General features: G+C 43.7%; 1 protein-coding gene across 2 annotated transcripts in view; it reads right to left on the bottom strand.

Annotated features, from left to right (window-relative positions):
• Positions 1–21,453, bottom strand: part of LOC121484563 (aromatase) — a 151,747-nt gene that overhangs the window by 35,181 nt on the left and 95,113 nt on the right. The gene's annotated exons all lie outside the window — the stretch shown is intronic.

Raw genomic sequence — 21,453 nt, 5'->3', positions numbered from 1 at the left:
AAGGGAGATCTTTTGGCTTGAAGCGCAGCATTTCTGACCTTGGTAGAATCTCAGGTTTGTTTCGACGCTTGGTCTGATAGAACCTTATCGTCTTGCCCTTGAGTGACTGAATTCCCAATTGAGAGTCATATTTCTTACCAAAATATAAGAAAATGAAGCTCATTCCAGAGTTGGAGCCATTCTGTGACTTCATCAACAGATAGTGCTTTTTCTCTTGAAGCCAAATCAATTTTTTAAAAAAAGTAATCCCCAACCCCCTTCTTACTCCCCCTCCCCCCTCAAAGAGTAAGCTTCTCCAGCAAGAATAGCTGCCTGGGCATTGTTGAGGTATCCTCAGAGCCTCCCATTAGGTTGCTGAATCCAGCGTGGCTCACTCAGAACGATCTTTCTCTATTGGCTTTTAATAAGGCTTAAAATCTCTTGCACTGCAGGCTGGATTAAGCAGTGCCCATGGAGGCCAATGTCAGAGGCAGTAGGAGAGAAGAATGAGAGAGGGAGAATAAAGGGAGAGGAGAAAGAGGAGGAAGGAAAGAAAGGACAGGAAGAGAGGAATTCCACCAGCAATATGCTCAGTTGCCACTCATGCTTTGCCCCCCAGCAGCCAATCTCCTGTGCAAGAGTTTTCAGTTTGATTTGCTGGTTCCGCTGTGTTGCTGAATAACTAGTGTAAGACCAATACTCACAGAGGAGAGTTTCAGGGATGGTGGTTTGTTGAAGAGACCTAGACTGAATATACTTGCATAGCAAGGTAAGAGCGACCATTCAGTGCAATTCTGGTGCCAGGTGACTGTTCTGAGGATTAGCCTCCCTTGGAAAGGTGACCTTTCATTTGTAGGACTTGTAATTGTTCTGAAACAGATGTTTGGCAGGATTTTATCTAGCAATAGTTCTAGATGCTTAACCAGGGTCTCTAATTAGTTTTGGGGTGCTCTGTGAACTCCCTGAAATGCTGCATAAAGTTGTATCTGCGCACCTGCACTTCTAGAGGGAAAGAACTCTCATTAGATTCTTAAAGAGTATGGAATTACATATCTCTGTGATCTACATGAGATCTTAAATATCCAGTTAAAAACCCATTTCTGGCAATTAGAGAAATGTTGTAATACAGTTGAATTTATTCAGTTGCTTGGTTCACATTATTGATTCATTCTATTGCACCATTTAAATAATCATTAACAGTTCAGTGCAAGGCATTGAAAATGACTGCATACATGGCAGGCAGTTTGTTTTTCAAAAATATGTATAAGATAAGTCTGAAGAGTCAGCGATGTGTCTGTTATCATCTGGTTCCTTTATTGATAAGAAGCTGCTTTGAACAGATTGAATTTTAGATATTAACTTTCCAATGTGGAATTTTACATCATTTTAAATAAGCTCCCTGTGACTTTTTAACAGCCAGCATCCTCAAGGTCTCTTCTGATATTGACAAAACCTGAAGCCAATGTTAAAAGCATAAGTGAAGAAGGTGATGGAAACAAAAAGGGGGAAGATGTCCCAGAGGAAGTGATCCTAGCAGAAAACTTCACGTTAGAGAAGCTCTCAGAAAAAAAAAAAAAAGAAAAAAAACCAAACCTCTGATATTTCACGGTACTAAAATCACAAAGGATTAAAATGTTGGGAGCTGATGCAAATTTATAAAGGAGTATAACAATTCACCTAGGCATAGAAATGATGCTCCCTCCATAAGTCATACAAAGAGGAGACGGCAACGAGAAATGTTTACTCTATTTTTAACAAAGCACTTTTTAAGAATTGCAGTATTTCTAATGTTCAAATTACAGTTTATTATGACTGGTCTTAATATTTTTTTCATTTCCGTATACACTCAAAACCTGTAGTTAGAGAGTTTTTAATGCCTCAACCAAAAGTTTAAAGGTTGTGGAACACTTGTATTTTTTCTATTTTTCTATAGATCTTATTTATTTGAGTGAGAGTGAGAGCACAAGCAGGAGGAGGGGCAAAAGGAGAAGGAGGAATGTACTCCTTGCTGAGCAGGGAGCTGGATGTGGGGGTCTATCCCAGGATCTGGGATCATGAGCCCATGGCATGATGTTTAACTGAGCCACCCAGGTGCCCTTTTCTCTCAATTTTTAGTTTCACTTTGCATGGTCATTGTTACATCTTGTACTACTATGTAAAGCAAAGACTGCCTGTATGTCTAAATGTTTAATAGGGCTTAGAAGCCTAGTTCCTCGTCTTTCTCAGAAGTATGTCCTAAAGATGCTCCAAAGAGTATGAGAATTTTTTTAACACTTACAAAGCATTTACTGTGTGTCAGATGTTGTTCCAAGTGCTTTATAAATACTAAGCCATTCATCCTCACAACAACCCCAAGTGAAGTAAGATGATCCTCATTTTACAGTTGAGGAAATGGAAGTGTGATATATAGGGCACCCGGCTTGTTTGGTGCAGAGCTGGGATTAGAGTCCATGTAGTCTGTCTCTGGAGCCCATGCTCTTTCAGTTTTCAAGTTTTTATTTAAATTCCAGGGATGACTGGGAGGCTCAGCAGTTGAGCATCTGCCTTTGGCTCAGGGTGTGATCCCAGGTCCAGCATTGAGTCCTGCATCGGGCCCATGCCTGGAGCCTGCTTCTCCCTCTGCCTGTGTCTCTGCCTCTGTGTCTCTCATGAATAAATAAAATCTTTTTAAAAAAGTAAATTCCAGTTAACATACAATGTAATATTAGTTGTAGGTGTAGGATCTAGTGATTCATCACTCACATACAACCCCCACTGCAGAGCCCATGCTCTTAATCGTGCTGTTTTGATGCCTATTTTGGGATTTATTTGGTCTCTACATTCAGGGACTTTTCAATCCTAAACTAATTGTTTGTTTCTAAGCTACTCAGAAAGTCTTCCTTTAAAGGAGCAAGCTTTTCAGACCTCTGAATAAATACCACAGCTGGAAAGGTCTTTTCAAATTCTTTCTTCCTTGCACATTGTTTTTCCGTTCAGTAGAACATTCTAATGGGCTGCACAGACAGGTTGGTTGAACAGGTTGAGTGGTGTTATAGGAATATAGGAAGGGCCTAGAACTTCATAGGGGTTGCTTATATATCCTCTGTGCCAAGAATACCCACCCCACACTCCCAAACATGCATGCACATACACATAGTCCTCAAGTGCCATGTTCCTTCAAATGTCATCCCAAGTACTTGGGTCTCTAGACATTCGTTTGCTGAGCAGTCTGTACTCTTCACTCACTGGGCATCCCACACTGGGCCTGGTACTGAACAGGGGATTTGACATTCTGTTCCTGTGCTGTGTGAAACCACAGGTATCCTAACACCTTCACTTACTTGACCCTCTGCAGGGTGGGGAAGCAGGCCTTAGCCTTGCAGGAGTGCTGCCCAGTCTAGCCAGATCCTACCCAATCCTACCTTGCAGCATGGGAGCAACCTGTCCAGAGGACCCAGCCATTCTGGGTCCGAGGGCCAGGTACCAAGCCTGCACTTCCTCTCATTCTCTTCAGTACACCCTGTCTGACCCTCTTTCACATCCCTACTTGCAGAGAAATGTGACCCGTGACCCGGCTACCTTGGTTCTCCCTATTAAGTCCCTTACAGAATTAAGTGAGGCACTCATTCTTAAAACTTCTCTCCTTATGTTACTTCTCCTTCTAGAAGGTGAGTTCTCCAAGGCCAAAAATCTGTGCCTGTCTCCTTCACAACTATATCCCACTCCCAGAATAGTATCCTGGACTTTACTTTGTATATGCTCACTACAAGCCTGTTGCCTGGGTTTGCAGTTTCCACATTCATTCAGATTTTACTCCCCATTGCAACCTCCCCAAGACACTTTTTCTCAGATCCTCCCTTTCAGTCTGTCCTGCACACTGTTGCCAGACTGTTTTTCATTTCATTTTTCATGACATCAGTTCCTTACTAAACTTTTCCTTGCTTCTAGTTGATTGCAATATTTCCAAATTCATCCTCATTCAGACTTATTTCTTGGCTCTCTGCACCAACATTCTGACTCCTCTTTGACCTATAGACGTCATACCTGAGAACTCTCCCTCATGCCTCCCTCACGTCTCCCCAGCTTGGTTGGTTCTGCCCCGCAGGCCTCCGAGGAAAGGTTTGCTTCCTCCTCTCGCATCTCTGAGCCATCTCTTACTTGATATAAACACCCCTCCTCCTTTCTTTGACATAAGTTCTGGGACACTCTTGCTTTTGACTGCCAAGTCACTCTATAACTCGAGTCATAATTGGTTTCATTAAACAAACATTTATTAAGGATCTTGTCTGAGCAAGGTGTTACATTTGGTCATGAGAAGCATAAGTTCCAAGGAAGGTGCTGTTAAGCCAGGGCATGGTATGAGGACCATAGGTCTCTAGGATGATAGGCAGAGGTGCCCATGAACTTCTACATCAAGGGAACACAGCTGGAAAGAAACTCTGAGATCCTCCAAGAGTACAGTTCTCTTCCTTGAAAAATGAACCAACCTCATGAGGTCCAGGGAAGTAAAGAGCTACTTGTCAGTGGTCCCTTACAAGTGGGGAAGGTTTACCCACGTACACATTCTGCAATCTGATTCCCATGATGCCCTCCTGCTGGGTTCATGACATTGCAGTTTCTAGTCATTCTTCCCAGCAAGCTTCCAAGTAAGTCCCTGCGAATTTTTTTGTTCTGGAGCAGGAGAGATAATAGGAACCAACCAGGGAAACCTGGAAGGATAAACATTGTGTGGTTGGCCTGGGCAACCTTTTAGGGACCTTTTAGGGACCACTGGCAAGACTTCAACCACTAGTATTTCCAACCATAAAGGGAAGACTATTGATAGTGCATGAGAGATAAGTTTCCCTCTCTAGTAAATGTATTGCTGCCAAAACCAACATTTCACATGAGCATGCAGACCCAAAAGGCAACAGGTAGGACTAGGGCTTTCTTACTCATTTATGAGGTCCCATGACGTTGATGCATGTTTCTGGAAATGCTCCTTTCTTTGAAATAGCTTACTAGTCAACTACCAGCAGGCCTGGCTGTTCTTTTACCTTAGCTTTCATCTTTGCCCCTCTGAGGGTGCCCTTTTGTCCCTCAGATACCTAATCTGTTGTCTTCCCAGTGGACTATATCTAATATCCTCTCTCAAGAGAATTTGTTTTAAAGTATAGTCAGCAGAGACTGCCTGCAAAGCCTTCTAGATCTTCAGGCCACTAGACAAGGTGTGGGTATAATGGGACCAGAGGCCCACCATGGGGCCCTAAGATGCTCTTGTGCAGGGGCTGCCTCACATCAAACTATACATTTTTCACACTAGGACCTGTCTCGTGGAGGCAGAAAGGGCCATCCTGGGTATCATTCCCACAGCAGCAGCCATTTCTCTAAGAAGTTCTCTCCCACTTGACTTTTCAATTCAGTTTTATAAGACCTAACATATTGTCTGGCCTCTGAGGAACAGGTAGTGGACTTTTTCAGCCTAATCTTGGCTTTTAACCTGAAGAGGAAAAAAAGCAGAAGTGACAGTAGTGTCACAGGAGCAGGACTTGGGGTTGGGTCCTGAGTTCAAGTCTCAGTGGCTAACCAGCTCTATGAGCTAGCTCATTTTCCTCCCAAGCCTCCCTGAGCCCTGGCTGAGGAAGCCAGTTCTACTTTAGGACATGGAGACAAGAGTTAAAGTGAAAGCTCCAGAGTCCGCACCAGTGGTGTTGGCTTGTGTTCTTCAGGCTTAAACTCTCTGTGGCACGTGGAGTTGTGGGATTCCATGACTCTGGGAGCACTATGCAAGGTCCTCAAGTGGGACTGCCGAGGGTAGCCACGATGCCACCAGCTGGAGAGGCCCAGAAAGAGAACCTCTTTCTTGTGGCAAGATCCAGAGCCCTACCTGAGTCTTGGTGTCCAAGATTTACCACACTGAGATCCCAAGTGGCCTTGCTTTAGCTCACCTACCTGGATGTGATAAGTTCTTATAAGCGCAATAATACAACTGCCTCCTCTATGGAACACCCAGCTGCCTCTGCAGTGAGATGTCTTTTGTCATTACCACAGCATAAGTTCCTCCAGGGCTAGGAGTCACATCTTTCTCCTCTCTGTGGCTCCCATGGAGGCTACATGAGTGCCTTGTACCTAGTAAGTGCTCAGTAAATGTCAGTGAAGTGAATGGTTAGCAGGTTATTAAACTTTTGGGGCTTGGGGTCATCAAAGCATGATATATTCACACATCCCCAAGGGAATGTTTTCCTTATCTGTGATTGCACATGCCAAATTTCAGCAATGCAGTGGCCCACGGCCACCACCCAAACAGTCAGATAACAACAGCTGGCCTTTCCTTATAAGCTTATCTGTTGTTGAATGAGCAAACTGTGAGGCCACAGAGATGGCCTAGAGCAGGGCCAGTCTCTGGCAAGGGAGCCACTGGATAACCCCAAGTGCTCATGTTACTTAACCCCTCTGGACCTTCTTTCCTTATCTCTAAAACACAGGGATTGGGCCATATGACCTTTTCTAATTCCATGTCTGATGCCCAACATTCTTACCTTTTATTATAGTGTCCCTCACCCCCCGACACCCCCTGCCCTGCCCTCGGCTCTCTCTTCATCTTCCTTGGTTCTTTTTCCTTGTGCACCATTGCTGTAGGCCATCCAGTAGTGCCTGTAGGCCCAGGTGTCCAGAGCAAAACTGGGAGGTCAGGGAAGCTGAAGTGCAAATGGCCAGCTTTGGCCATCTCCTCTAGCTCTTCTCATTCTCTTAAAGCCCCAGGCCATTCTGAGAACCTAGTGAAAGAGTTTGTGGAACTGCACTCTGGAGAAACACACTCAAGAATCAACATGCAATGCTTTTGAATACAGTTCTGGGTTCTGGACCCACCCCCTGAAATTAAGGACTCCTGCGGCTAGTACCTTTCTCCACCTTCCACCTCAGTTTCCCAATATCCCAGAGGCACTTTCCACATCAAAACTACCTCCACTGATCAGTAGAGTGTGATTTTCAGATTGTAAATGAATGAAATTTCCTTTGGGAATTTTTTATTTTACCTGGACTCTAAATCCACAGGTGAAGCCTTGATGATAAAATGGTAGACTATGCAGCCAATGGAATTGTGAGAAAAATTTAATTGGAGAATGTGTGATACTCTGAAATCCCATTTGTGGCCTCACACTGACACTGCTTATGGCTATACTTTAACCCTTGGTAGGCATCAAAGCTCATAGGATCTCTACACTTATGCGCGGAAGGTGCCATCTCATGGGAGAACACACACGCATGCAAACTACTGTGTTCACTCAAAAATTTAGTATCTATGACGTCCTAGGCACTGTTCTAGGCTCTAGGAATATAGCAATGAACAAAATGAGATCCTTTCCCTCAAGGAGTTAATTTGGACAGGACAGAGCCACCTGTATTACTATTCATATAAGTCAAATTACAAGAGTTTAACCAGGGATATAAGTAGCCATGGGAGGACAAGGGAAACTGATTATCTTGGGAAGGTTGGCTATGGTTTAATGAGCAGGCCTTGGAGGAGCAGCATTATTTTAAAGGTATCAAGTTGAAGGAAAGGCATTGCAGGTTAAGAGAATGAGAAAAGAATTGACAGGGGAAACTGAAAGCCGCCCGCATCCCTTCCCATGACATTAGTTTTACTGGGTTCAGATGGACTCCCATCACTGTGTATGTTCACTGCTACAGCTCTGCCTCAGTTTATTCATCAGAAAAAAGGGATAAATAGTGTTTCTTGATATGGTAACTATGAGGAACGAAAGAGATAAAGCATGTTGGGGCCTTATCAGTGGATCTACCACATAGTAAGATTTCAATAAATATTATTAGTCTTCAGTCTCCAGCAAGAGCATAGGTCATAAGGGACAGTCCTGGGAATAGCTGGAAGGAGCAGTCTTTGGCCTGGAGTAGTGTCCTGTGGGTCACTGAAGAAATCTCTGCTTTGGAGCAGGTCACCACAGCTTCCTTGGGCACTCTATGCTCGTTGGTAGGTGTCTGAAGGTCAGTGACTCTATGGCCCTTTCCTCATGGAATAATTGGGGATTATGTGAGAGAGGCTGAGGTGGCCTGAACAGAATTGCAGAGTTGCAGAATAATTGATTTTTGCCTCCAATGCTCCTCCTCACTCGGACTTCCTTTTCTGTGTCATTTGCCCACATTTTCTATCCACCCACTTTCTTCTCAGTCATAAGAAATCATCTTACCAAAATAATTGGTCTCCAGGGCTAATCTTTCAATTTGTTCTCCCTCCTAGGGATATTTTCATTTTAACAGGTACCTGGAGCAGTTTTTTGGAGAGCACAAAAGAAATGTTTGGCACTCTCTCAGCTCTATGGGAGCCTTCAGTCTAGTTGGAGCAAAAAACTAATAAACATGACATTGTTGACGAGTACAAAGAGATATTAGCATAGAGATGTGGCCAAAGAAGGCTTTGCATTGATGGTGAGACTTGTTCTGGGCCTTGAAGTATGGTTGGAGTTTCAATAGTAAAAAGAGGACAGGTTTTGTGTTTTGAGGCAAGAATGAGTAAGGTGGTTGAGACCTGGGATAATGAGACCGAAGAAGCTGGATCCCTTTTGGGAAACATCAATATCGACTGGTAGAGCTCTAAGTAGGGGTAGGGATGATGAAGGAGGATACAGGAGAGGCGTGATTCTCTTAGTTGACCCCCTGGCTTCTAGTTTGTTCATATACTCCTATACTAGGAAACTAGAGGAAGGATTGAAGAGATAGAAAATTCTACTAGCTAAACTCTGTGAGTGCTAATACTAGAGGCAGGCATGTTCAGAACTAATTTGTGAGCCTTGAAAAAATATTTAGGCAATATCAGAAAGGGAGACAGAACATGACTCCTAACTCTGGGAAACGAACTAGGGGTGGTGGAAGGGGAGGTGGGTGGGGGGTGGGGGTGACTGGGTGACGGGCACTGAGGGCGGCACTTGACGGGTTGAGCACTGGGTGTTATTCTGTATGTTGGCAAATTGAACACCAATAAAAAATAAATTTATTATTAAAAAAAGAAAAAATATTTTGAATTCATATCTAACTTACAGCTCATTGTCAACAAGCACTGGGTTTGATCATTCGTTCCACCACACTTGGCTTCAAATGATCTTTTACTGCTTCCCAAATCAAGTCTATCACTGGTGAGTGAAGAATTGGCCCACTGAGATATCTGTATGTGACTCTTATACTGCTGAGAATTCAGGCAGTCCCCTTAATTTCTATGGAATTCTTGGATAATATTTCTTTGGATGTTGTTTCTCCTCCCTTCTCACTATTTTTGCTTCCTAGAATACTAATTAGACAAGTTTTGAATTTTATGGATCCATTCTTCATGTTTCTTACCTGTTCTTTTCATATTTCCCATCTCTTTATCTCTTTGTGCTACATTCTGAGGTGATTTCTTGATTGAGTCTCCCAGCTCTTCAACTGTTATTTGGCTTTTCAGTCCATCTATTCAGATTTTCATTTCAAAAATCAAAATATTAATGTCCATTATATGTTAATTTCTTTATGGATGGCAATATCTGCTGATGTCTCTGAGGCTGTTATTAATCAATGTATTATAGGGCCTTGTTTTCATTGATCACTAAGTCTGTTTCCTCTGGTGCAAACTCTTCTGTTTAGTTTGTGACTTCCTCCCATGGTGTTAGCATTCATCAGATTTTGGTGAGTCTTAATTATGCACTCATTTTTGTGGCTGAAATTTCAAGTTAGTCATCCAGCTGCCTCTATTTGTCCACATTTTGGGAGAGGAAGAGAAGAAACAGGATGTTTTGGTACAGTTTGTATTACAGGCTGTTTACAGGAAGAGTGAGAAAGGGGTGAAACATGCCACTAATCAGAATATCTTGGAGTTAGGCTCTGGGCTTGGATGTACTCTACATCTCCAGCTCCCACTCCTTGTGCCAGTATCTTCTTTGGAAAGAGCCCGTACCTCACTGCTGCTTAATAAGGGGGAAGGAGATATACAAGTACTCCTGAAGCCAGTTCCTCAATCTGCTTGTTGCCCCTAGTTTCTTCCTGTTCTCATAATCTACCCTTCTCCATGTACGGAGCCCCATTTGGTTTTGTCTTGCCTTTGTAGGAATACTTTTCCGTGTGTATTTGAATTTCTTCCTCTATAGTGTTGATCCCATCAGTTTTTGTACTTTCAGAATTTCTGGCCCACGGGGAGCTCCCTTCTTGTTTTTAGTTCAGCTATAGATTTTTAAAATATCTGGGCAGCCCAGGTGGCTCAGTGGTTTAGTGCCTCCTTTGGCCCAGGGCGTGATCCTGGAGACCCGGGATTGAATCCCACGTCGGGCTCCCTGCATGGAGCCTGCTTTTCCCTCTGCCTGTGTCTCTGCCTCTCTCTCTCTCTCTCTCTCTCTCTCTCTCTGTGTGTGTGTGTGTGTGTGTGTGTGTGTCTCGTGGATAAATAAATAAAATCTTTTAAAAAAATATCCTCTCGGGGCCCTGGATGGCTCAGAGGTTTAGTGTCTGCCTTTGGCCCGGAGCACAATCCTGGAGTCCCGGGATCGAGTCCCGTGTTGGGCTCCCGGCATGGAGCCTGCTTCTCCCTCTGCCTGTGTCTCTGCCTCTTTCTCTCTCTCTGTCCATCAAAATAAATAGAATCTTTAAAAAATATGTATCCTCTTTATCAATTCCAGAGATTTGGAATGACAAAGAAAGGCATGTGCTTCATCCACATCTTGAACCAGAAGTTTACTGAGGATATTAAAAGTCCAGTGCCTCAGACTTCTGAAAGCAATTCCAAAGAAGGGGCTCTGGAGATGTTTTGCCTTATATCATTGACATAAGTAGGCTGCATAGGAGTATCATCTGTTTGGTCTTGTAGTGTTGGATATAATAGTTACCATCAGTCTCATGGCTCTGAGGTCAGAGCCATGTGACAATAAGGCAGGATCATTGATGTCAGAGGTGCTCTGGACTTCACCCAAGGAGGGCCCAGAGTTGGATATGGCAAACAGAGGAGGCAGCAGGGGACAAAGAATGAAGAGAGCTATACTTTAGAGACCCAGAATAACAAGTATGAGCTAGACATGGAGGTCAGTGACCTAGCTGGAAGGAAAAGAAGCAGAAATGCAAGCACATAAAAATGGCTTCTCCAAGAGTGGATGGAATAGAGAACGTGAGGGATTTTGGCCAGGTGTGACAAATATAATAAAATAATCAACATTTTCTGTGAGGCAGGGTAAACTTGGAACAAGGCAATGGGTGAATCCTTCATAAATGGTAGAAGCAGGTTGCAAAAGGCCCTGAATGATCTGTGACCAGTTGGAACTTGGAAGTAAAACATAATCATCATTGTTATAGTTTTTATGATATTATATTGTTAATGTAGTTTGTCATAGTGGAGAATAACGTACCTTACAGTTCTGCGCCATACTGTGTGACTTGAGGCAATTTACTACACCAATCTGAGCCTTCAGTTTCCTACCCAGTAAAATGGAGATAATACAGCCTTCTTTGCCTTGAGATAACTTAAGTGAAATATTTACATAAACTGTGATAGAGTACAAGTGGCAGGCAGGATTTTGCCTGAGGCTCCTTCTAACTCTCTTGGAGTTTAGGAGCCAAGCAGAAATGAACAATCTAGCGTCCCTTGAAAGAGAGAAAAAGCCTCAGGTAAGCATTCCAGGGATCCCTGCAAGGCTCTGAACTGCCACAGCCAGGGAAAGAGACACATTCTCCCAAGGAGTCCACTCCTTCACCAGGGGTCTCTGTTCTAGGTATCACGCCAGGTGATGGGCACCAGAGGAACATGGTTGACAGGCCTGGTCCCCAGAGCTCATGATCTAGTAGTGAAGGCAGGCCTTGAACTAGTAAGCATAAAATTGAGATGAGATTTATTGGAGGGAGCATGTGGGGTCCTATAGGAGTATGTAACAGAAAACTTCTTCCATATTCCCCAGACGAGGTCAGGTGCCCCTTAAGCTCAATCTTAAAGATAGTATTTTCCAGGAGAAAGAATGGCAAAGGGGTGACTTATTCTAGGGAAGAGGGAACAGTGTGTACAAATAAATGCTCTCATGGTTAAGAAGACAATGCTCTACCAAAAGTAGGAAAACTTCTTTCCAAATTATGCAGGCACTATTCCAGTAATTGAGGGCAGACATTATTTGTGCTGAGCATCGCTGGAACAGCTGGGCTGTACATTCTTACATGGTTTCCTGACTCATTGGGGGAGTGAAGTGGGGGACTGGCCCCATGTGCAGGTGGGCTCACCTGAATCAACTTCCACCATTTCTCACTGAAGTCACTCATGACCAGGGACACAATGAGGGATCCCTGTCTCCCATGAAAACCCAGTAACTCAAACGAATCTTTACTCAATGGAGTATTTTGAAAAGAAATTTCATTTTCAGTTTGTTATGCTTACCAGTGGATGGGAGGGTTTCTGGTGTTTCCACTCCTTTAACCCCGTGGATAGAAACAGTCCCCAAGGCCCAAGTTGAGCTGAAACAAAAGTTGTGACTTGCCTGCTGTCAATCCCAAGTTCTACATGGAAGCTGCTAATGTGGGTCCTAAGAAACCAGCTAAGGGGTGCAGAGGAACACTCCACTAGCTAGGACATGGTGTAGGTAGAGATTACTTCTGGAAAAGCACCCTGGAGGTGACAGGCTCTGTAAAGATGGATGAGTAAGGTGTTTTCCAAAGAGCTCTTTTCACACTCACACCAGCGCTATAGGAAATTGTCATTTCCTCACACCATGGAAACCATCCTCCTGGAAATTATGGCCCCAGAAATGATAAAGTAGCCCAATTGGTTCAGCTGAATTTTGAGTGTTATTCTTCTGTTTTATGGGAGCCCTAACTTTGCTCACATGGAACTAGACATTCAGAGTTAGTATTTTCTACCAACAGATACTTATTGAGGCAGTATATCTGTATCACCACAGCAGAATCCAAAGTAGGCATTCCTGAAAGAAGTGTTCTTGTATAGCTTATCGATAAAGGCACGGGGCCTAGAGAAACTGCTCTCCATCCCTGCCACCACCCTAGGAATTTTAAAATAGAGAAAATAAAGATAAAATCTGCTGCCAGCTTAGCTGTGTAATCTTTAGGTCTTATGAAAACTACACACGATTCCATTTACAAAGAATCCAGGAGCAGGTTCAATAACCTATATTTATGAAACTCCCATTTCTGTGAAAATCAAGATAACAGTCATTGGTTTGGAAATTTTCATTTATAGGAGAGGAAGACATTCATTCACCTTGGCATCCACCCCATAAGTCCAGCAGGTGAGGGTGGGCATGGGGGCCCTGCATAGAAATCATTCTGGGCTCACCTCTAAAAATTCTGATCCAGTAAAGGCCTGGCTTTGGCCTATGTGGTAAATCCCCAATATACCATTTAATAGACGTGTAACCTTGGTTGGGCAAGTTACTTAACCTCCCTGAGCCTCGGATTCCATAGCTTTGTGATGGAGGTAGCACCTACCTTCTGTCATGGTTGGTGAGGATTTTATATCTCATTTACTTAAAGCACCAAATACAAGGGCTAACACATATTCATTCCCTAATAAGTGATAGTCAACCTTAATGATAAAATAAATACCTGTCAAAAGACAAAGATGTCAAGAAGAAGAAAAATACTCAACTAAGAACTATGTATACATCTAAGAAAGATGTATAGTCAGGTAGCTTGGCGTTGGAGATGAGGGGTGGACAGTGGCTAGACACTCATGGACTGTTCTGCCCCCAACAGTCCCAATTATGCCTATTGTCCCTGCATCATTATTAATAGCACTCCCATTACTCTCAAAGTGCTCCAGTTTAGGCAATACATTTTATAATCCCCTTAATGTGATTCTCCAATGTACTTGCAGAAGCAGCCACCTTTCTGCCTGCAGCATCACACTACAGTGACTGGACCTATTATTATAATGGCTACCTTTTTTTTAAAAAAAAAGATTTATTTATTTATTTTTTATTTATGATAGAGAGAGAGGGAGAGAGAGAGAGGCAGAGACACAGGAGGAGGGAGAAGCAGGCTCCATACCGGGAGCCTGACGCAGGACTCGATCCCGTGACCCCAGGATTGCGCCCTGGGCCAAAGTCAGACACTAAACTGCTGAGCCACCTGGGGATCCCCTAATGGCTACCTTTGAACACCAAGCTTTACCTTACTACATCTAAGCCTCACAACCAGTCCCATAAAGATTTTACTCTTACATCCATTTTACATATGTGACTTAGAGAGATGAAGTAAACTGCCCAAGAGTCCAGATGTTGCCAAGTGTAGAACTTAGGTATAAATGTAATAACAGGCTTCTGTGTGGCCTTCAATCCAGGGAAGGGCAGAGCATGTGGGTGATTCTGTGAGGGTGAGGAGAGCCACTCTGGAAATTTCCCTTGTCAATGGAGTTCGTCTTCCCTGACCTCCAGGGTCTGAACCACAAACAGCTCTGGGAAGGGTGCAGAGCTCAAAAAGAATGTTGACTCTTGGGTTGGTGGCCAACAGGAGCTTTGCCTCCATGCCAGAGCATGAGGAAATCCAAATAGGCCTTGGCTTCTTAGACACTGTGCTCTAGTGCCTAATCCCAGGGCACTGAGGTCAGTCTCAAATAGCACCATTTTCGCTACAGTATTTTATTCCAAATACTACCAAAGTGCTAAACCATATAAAAGCAGCAGCAATACAAAAGTCAAGCCCTTTTTCCCTTTTGTGGTATCTTTTAGACTATACTCTCAATCTGTGCATCCTAATCCTACTTGTAGATCACAACAGGCATTTTGTGCATACATATGTGTATATATCAGTAAATGTAAATAATAATAGCTAACACTTATTGAGCACTTACTGTGTGCCTAGCACTGTTCAAAGCACTTTGTAGGTGGTATTCTCACTTAATCCTTATACCAACTCTAGGAGATAGGCACTAGTATTGAAGTCCAGAAACTAGCAGCAGCTTTCCCAAGTTCACTGAGCTACTGAGTGGTAGAACAGGACTCAGATCCAGGCAGTGTGGCTCAGAAGCATACTTTTATCTTCTCTACTTCCTCTTGTTTTCTTCTCTCTCCTCTGCTTTGTACTGGTAGCTAACATTACATATCCTACCTACTTCCAAGGACCAGAGGCTCCTTGAGCAGGCACTAGGTAGGACTCTAGATAGGACTGTCGGGATGGAACTATGCTCTCCTCCTTTTAGCAGGATTGCATGCTTTCCAAATTACTGCCTCTTCTCCAGAAAGCTTTCCATTATCTCCCCAGTCACCTCTCCCACCTGTGTTCTTTATTGCCCACGACCACGGTCAGCACTTGAGTGTACTGCTGTGGTGACATTTCTAACATATCTTCATCACATTGTAACCTATTTTAAGCATGTTATTTGATTATCAGACTAAATTGTAAATTATTGTGCCTCTCTCACCAGTCACTTCCCAGCAGGACCCCTATCAGCCTGTATAGCACACTTGTGTGATTTAGAAAAGTCCACATCCAGGATGATAGGCTTTGGAAAAAGGCTCCCTTTCTGTGGGTCTTGGACTAGATTCCAGTTCCTCCTGCCCCCACACTCCTTCCTCACCCCATTTCCCACCCCACACCATAGAGGAGGGCTAATAAGGAGGTGCTCAATACCTATCTATGTGTTTGCTCCCTGGAATTCTAAGGTAGGACCTGTTGAAATTGTTACAAAAATTTACGAAAGCTAAGAGGACTATAAGAGTGGTTTTCTCTTTAAAATGTAAATCTGATTTATTCAGTTAGAAGAGTTCAAATCCAAAAAAGTAGGGAGGTCATCCAGCTTAAGTAGATGACTAAATGTCCAAGGAACCAAAGTTAGGCACAGCAAATGCTGCTCACGACAAATTTGACAAAAGCTTGAGAAAGTGAGAAAAGACTTAGGAAGCTGTGAGTTTAAGGAACCCCCCACCCGCAAACCCTACCATGATTTATAAGCTGTAGCAATCACAAAATCTCTCTCCTAGCCCCAGATTGTACATCTGTAAAATGGGGCTAATGATCCGTGCCTTCTCACCATCTAGAGGATGATGTAATCACTAGAGGAGCTAGGGGACTCAGTAGTAAAAGTACCCAGAGAATCATGATAGGGAGAGTTAAGACTTAGCGTTACTATCCCCCAGAACATCTGTTAAATAGTCAAATAATCACCAAACCAAAAAAAAAAAAAAAAGTGAAAAATAATGGTGAATCCATTGCATAAGGATCAGATTCTAGCAAATTCTTAAGTTTAGGAATTATTGGAGAAACCAGGAGTGGTAGGACAATTCTCCAAATGGAAAAATGCTAAACCCTGGAACTAGCCCTATTAAAAAGCTTTAAAAATGACTTAAAAGAGGGAGCAGATTGGAAAGCTCTCTAGAGGTAGAGGGAAATGCCAGACAGATGGGGAGAAACTATAGGAAGCCAGTAGAAGTAGGCAGAGACGTGGCTGAGGACTTTCTATGTGGGCAAAGACAGGTGATGCATTTTGTGGCAAAAATGACCCAAATTATATTTATGACTCATTTGTTGACTTTTCTAGAATGCTGAACTCCAATTAGGTGCAAAGCATGGTATTAAGCTTCCTGTATGGAGGGGCAGGTAGGAAGGACACTAAAAGAATACTGTCTGTGCCATTAAAGAGCTTTTGATACAGCTAGAGAAAAAGACATGAATACGAATAAAAATAGCAAGAAAACTTTATGTGATAAACTCCACAGGAGAGGGGTATGCAAATTATGACAGTGGAACAGCAAAGGGATTGACTCTGATCAAAGGAAAGAGATGGGAATGGGGAACTGTCTCACAAGGAGGCAGTCTTCCTGGTCTTGTGAAATCATTAGGATTCTGCTGGAACTAGATGGCAGAGTGCTCTTGGCAATGGTGTATGATACGAATTTCAATGTATTTTGAGCATTTTCTTGGAAGGCATTGGTCCTAAAGGGTTGGGAAATTTTAGGAGAAGCATTAAATATGGGGAAGTCTGTGTAAATCAACCTGGAAGTGTATATGAGTTAAACCATGTTATAATATGCATCCAGTGTGACTAAAAGTGTCTGGCCCCTTTAAAAAGGCTAAATTGCTAAAGCACGCACGTGCACAGATAGTTTGAGAAGAGGTTCATTTGAACCAGCTGAGCTGGAGAGCAGTTACCATGGGTTTTCAGAATATAAGCATCATTTAGAAGCTCGGAGTTGGTATCTCAGGCTATTCTGGAGTTAAGAGGTTATTGACTCTGAAACCAAAGTAAGGAGCAGGCTAGGATAGGCCAAAACATTTATAGAAATCTTGTCAAATAGAAATCTTGTCAAAGAAATGAGTAATCAGCAGTAACACACCCCACCAGAACTTTGATATGAGAGATATTTTTGGTTAATTATAAGTCAAGGAAATAAAGATAGTAAATATGCTTCTCTTAATTTTTTTATTGGCAAGTGTTTCAGTTTGAACTAGCTAGTTCATCACAGAAGGCACAATGCCTTGATACAGTCAACTACAAAAGCACCTGTGTTATATACAACCAGCAATAACATTTACCATTTGAACAAAGTGCTGTGGTAATGAGAGGGAGTCATTCTTCCTGGGGTAACCAAGGAGTGCTTCATAGAGATCATGATGGAGGAATAGGATTCCAAGGAGGGAAGTGTGGGGCAAGTCCTTCCAAGGAGAGACGGCAGCATGGGTGTGAGGGGCCACTGAAGTGGGTGATGGGCAAAATATTAGAATCCTCTGGTTCTGGGCAATCTCTCACTGCCCACCAATCCCACCCCTGTATTCAATTGCTATTTTATCTCTGCAAGTCTTACCTCTCCCCTTCTTCTCTATTCTCAATGCCACCTGTGAGCTAAGGCTTTCCCCAATTCTCCCCTGGGACAGAGTCACACAAATGCCCCTACCCCTCTTCTCTCCAAAATTCAACCAATTCTTCCTCCTTTCTGCTGATAGCTTTTCAAACTGTAGAGCTCACCATCTCTTAAGCTCAGCTCTGCTTAAAAACTTTTTATTAAGATTTTATTTATTTATTCATGAGAGAGACAGAGACATAGGCAGAGGGAGAAGCAGGCTCCATGCAGAGAGCCTGATGTGGGACGGGATCCTGAGTCTCCAGGATCATACCCTGGGCTGAAGGCGGCGCTAAACTGCTGAGCCACCCGGGCTATCCCTGCTTAAAAACTTTTAGGACCTCCCCCACTCCTCAGTGCTAGTTTTACTTTTATTTATACAAGATTCCTCTATATTTGGCAAAAGAAAACATCTAGACTTCCTGTTCTGCAAGAAAGAAAAGAATGGTTGCATACTTAATCTGGAGAACAGACTGCGGTGACACATTCTAACTATTAGACAATCCAAGGAAAGCAGATGTTTGCTTTCCCTTTTGGCAGGCAGAGTGGGGTCCCATTGAGTAGCAGTCAGCAGCGAAGCTCAGTCACTGAGCTGACCCAGTGGGTTATAGAGGTGAACAAAGAAGACATTATTGTCCACCCTCAGGAAGCTTACAGTTCTAGTAAGAGAAACAAATAGTATTCAGATAATTACTCAAGTAAGTACTTAATTACAGTTCTGTGGTAGAAAAGGTGATGATTCAGAAAATATAATAAACCAGGTTAGAGGTGGCATTTATGGTGTTGGGAGAAGCTGACATTGCTAAGGATTGGCAACTGTGGTATGAGAGAAGCTCCCCCAAAACTCAAGAATTCAATATTTGGGAGGAGGAAGAACAGGCAAAGAATCCTAAGGAAAAAATAGAGGGTATAATGAAGAAATGGCATTTTATCACCAAAGACAAGAGGAGAGAGTATTTCAAGAAGAAGGGTATGGTTAACTGTATGGAATACTGCTTGGAGGTCAAGTCAGATGAAGATAGTTTTTATACTGATAAAATAAGGAAGCTATTAGGACCCCAGCAAGAGCACTTTCCACCAAGGGGTGAAGTAGAAGTAATCCATTTAGGGCACCCTGGGAAGAATTACTGCCTCTCAGGTGGATGCGAAAGAAGTAAAGACAGGAGGAGGTTCATGGAGAGAGAAAGTGGAGGGACCACTGGCGTGGAGATCTCACAGTGAGGGCACTTGAGCAAAGGAGCTGGAAGATGTGGCAAGAGAATTGATTTCAGAGGAGGTGCAGATTGGGATGACGCCAAGATCCCTGCTGTGCCCCTGGGACTGTGCTGAGGTGGAGGGAGACGGTCACTGAAGGTGCAAGTGTCATGCAGCGCTGCAGCCAGGGTGTTGGTTGCCTTTATCAGCCACAGGGACATTTAGTGGCTTCAAATGATGAGGTAGAGAGGAAGAAATGGAGAAAGAGACTAAAGGCTTCCATGACTAGGGGAGACAGGGTGAGTGTATAGATGCTGTGAACCTCAAGCTGGATTTATTTAGCTCTTTAGAAACAAAAAGGTTCCAGGGGATCCCTGGGTGGTGCAGCAGTTTAGCGCCTGCCTTTGGCCCAGGGCATGATCCTGAAGTCCCGGGATCGAGTCCCGTGTTGGCTCCCGGCATGGAGCCTGCTTCTCCTTCTGCCTGTGTCTCTGCCTCTCTCTCTGTCTCTGTCTCTGTCTCTCTCTCTATCATGAATAAATAAATCTTAAAAAAAAAAAGAAAGAAAGAAAGAAAGAAAGAAAGAAAGAAACAAACAAACAAAAAGGTCCAGAGGCAACACTCTAGAAGACACCAACCCCAGTTCCCCACGCTGACACTGGGAGGCTGATGATTGGAAACACATCCTTTACTTGGGCAGGCACACAGGAAAAGAGGGTCTTCAGACATCAGCCCAACTGTGGTGCAGACAGAGCTAGAAAGGTCACGAGGGAAGAAGAGTTGCTGGAGCCGAGGGAAATAGGGAAAGGAAGCTGGAGGGGGTAGAGGGCAGGCAGAAAATAGTAGCAGTTCCAGGAACAGCAAAGTTTAGTGACAGCTGTGGCATACCACTCCATGACGTCTGGCAGCACCTAATACCCTCAGAGGAGTGCACACCTGGAGCAGTTCTGGTTACGTCGTAGAGGTCAAGACCACCCAAATTATGATGTGCATGGTTTCCAAATCATTGTTTTAGAAGCTCTTTGTGTCACTTCAAAGTGCATAGATGATAAATTACACCAAACAGGAGGAAGGATTAGTCACCAACTTTACAAAGGAACTTCACAAAAATAACAGAAGTAATCAGACATCTGAACCAGTGAAAGAAAAATTTTTTATATTAAGTCCTATTTCATCAGCCTTTCCAGTCTCCTCCTCCCCTGCCATGTGCCCTACACTGCAACCAGCTATACCAAACTAGTCCTAACTTCCCAAGCACACCATCCCCTTTTGGGGAACCTCCTCTTGAGATTGTGTGTGTGATGTTCCTCCATCAGTGTAGCCCCTGGGGTGGGGGCAGGCTAGCCAGTGTTAGCTCATCACTCTTCAGGCCCTCTCCTTAGTGAGTCAGCTGAGGATTTTTCATTGCCTCAGAGAAGCAGAACATAGAGGGGGAAAAAATATCATCCTGGTTTTTGAGTTTCAAAATCCAGGCCCTGTAGGGGTAGGCAAGGACTGGCCACACGAGTAGCTTTGGGGAAAGGCACAGCTTATCTGAGCAAGGCTTCTCATCTCCACCTCCCCCCGAGGGATGAAATCTCCTCAGGCAGGAGGGAGGAGTTTAAGGAGAAGCTGAGGCAGGAGCTGGGCAGCCTGGAGGAGGTGGCTGTCTATAGGCAGCAGGCACCGGACAGCCTCTTGCCCTATGTCCCTGCCTTCCCTGAAGCTTCCATCTTTAACTTATTCACCCTGCTGACCAGTCTCATTTTGGCTTATGCTGGGCTTTAAATGTGCTTTTGCTGCCGTTATGTAAAAATTTTGAATATCTCAAATGTTGAAAGTCCAGATTTCAGGCCTGTCCTGAGAAAAATTCAGAAGATCTGACCACACTGGACTCACATTCCCTTGTGGCAATAGTCTGTTGTTCCTTTCGAAGGGGCAGGCACCCTCCCTTACTTCTGATCATTACCTGCCTGACCTTTTGTAGCTCTGAGCTTCAGGTATCCTAATGCCCAACAGGCCGAGTGCCAGGCTACGGGTTAGTGACTCTGACCAGGCTTGATAAACTTAGTTATGGCCTCAGAGACCATGCAAATCTAGTTTCCCTTAACACCAAGAAAAATCGTGGGTTTCCTTTGTGCAAAGGTGCCCTAAGCCTCTGTTGCCTCTGGTAAATCTGACCTGACGTGCACAGCCCAGACTCAGGTGAGGAAGACTTAGCTTTTTAACTGGGCAAAAACCTGCCAGATCCAACCCTATCCTGCCAGGCTCGGCAGAAAAGAGCAAAGAGGAATGTGTGATAATGCTCTCACATGTCACGTTATGTCACATTATGCTCACGATGTTTTCCTCTCACTAAAAGGCACTTGTTCATGTGCTGATAGAATGGAAAATGTTGGCATATCTTAAGAGGTTAAACTGTATGTGCCCAAGGTGTCACAGCTAATCAGTGACAGAGTTAAAGATGCAGACCTGCTGCTCTCTTCCAGCCAATGCCCTCACAGATCATCCTGCTGCATCCTGCCTCCGAGAAGGGCTG

This window comes from Vulpes lagopus, chromosome 2 (genome assembly GCF_018345385.1).
Source record: "Vulpes lagopus strain Blue_001 chromosome 2, ASM1834538v1, whole genome shotgun sequence".
Classification (NCBI taxonomy): domain Eukaryota; kingdom Metazoa; phylum Chordata; class Mammalia; order Carnivora; family Canidae; genus Vulpes; species Vulpes lagopus.
This window is presented reverse-complemented; position numbering and strand designations above follow the sequence as displayed.